Raw genomic sequence first — 860 nt, forward strand, 5'->3', positions numbered from 1 at the left:
AGTGAATAGTTAGGTATTAGCATAGCCAATGTCAAGTTAGGTTAGAACTTGAGTGTGAAAGGATTGGGTCAATCCTGTGTTATTGGTGTATGTAATACTGTTAACTATAGTGAAATTCTTCTATAGTTGTGGAGGAGACTGGATGTAGGTTGCATAGCACAAGGCAACCGAACCATGATACATGCTGGTGTTAGCTTTTCTCTTCTCTGATGTGTTCGGTTTTCTGATATTCATGAGACAAAAATAAATTGTCTCATAAATTTCCGCTGCTAAGTTAAAACAGAATCAGAATTGCAAATCTGTTTTGAAAGGGTAACAACAGCAACTAAAAGGAAGGCATAGATTCAACCCCCCCTTCTCTAAGCCTACCACAACCTTCAATTGGTATCAGGAGCTAAGGTCTACCAATTAATTAATTATAATTCATTATATCAGTTAGTTTAATTCATTAATTTATAATATACATAATAAAATAGATCATTTGTTACTTATACGTTTATTTTTCTAAAACCTAAATCTGAATAATTATATTTTTAGTTTTTGTTATGAACAAAATATTATTAATAATGAATAATAATTAACCACTCATACTTTTAATCAAAGTATTTGGATAATTTTTATATTTATTAATATTAATTATTGATTATTTTCTTATAAATAAATTATATTATAATTTTATGTTAGTTCATAATTGATTAATGATTAATGTTCATGAAGCTATGTTACTCTAAATTTTATATTTTATAAATATTTTATTTAAATATAATTTTTTAACATAAAAATGTATTATTTTTAATAATATCATAATTTTATATTTTTTAATTATTCTAAATGAATATTTTATCAAATACTAATTAAAG

This window comes from Arachis ipaensis, chromosome B01, assembly GCF_000816755.2.
Source record: "Arachis ipaensis cultivar K30076 chromosome B01, Araip1.1, whole genome shotgun sequence".
Taxonomy (NCBI): domain Eukaryota; kingdom Viridiplantae; phylum Streptophyta; class Magnoliopsida; order Fabales; family Fabaceae; genus Arachis; species Arachis ipaensis.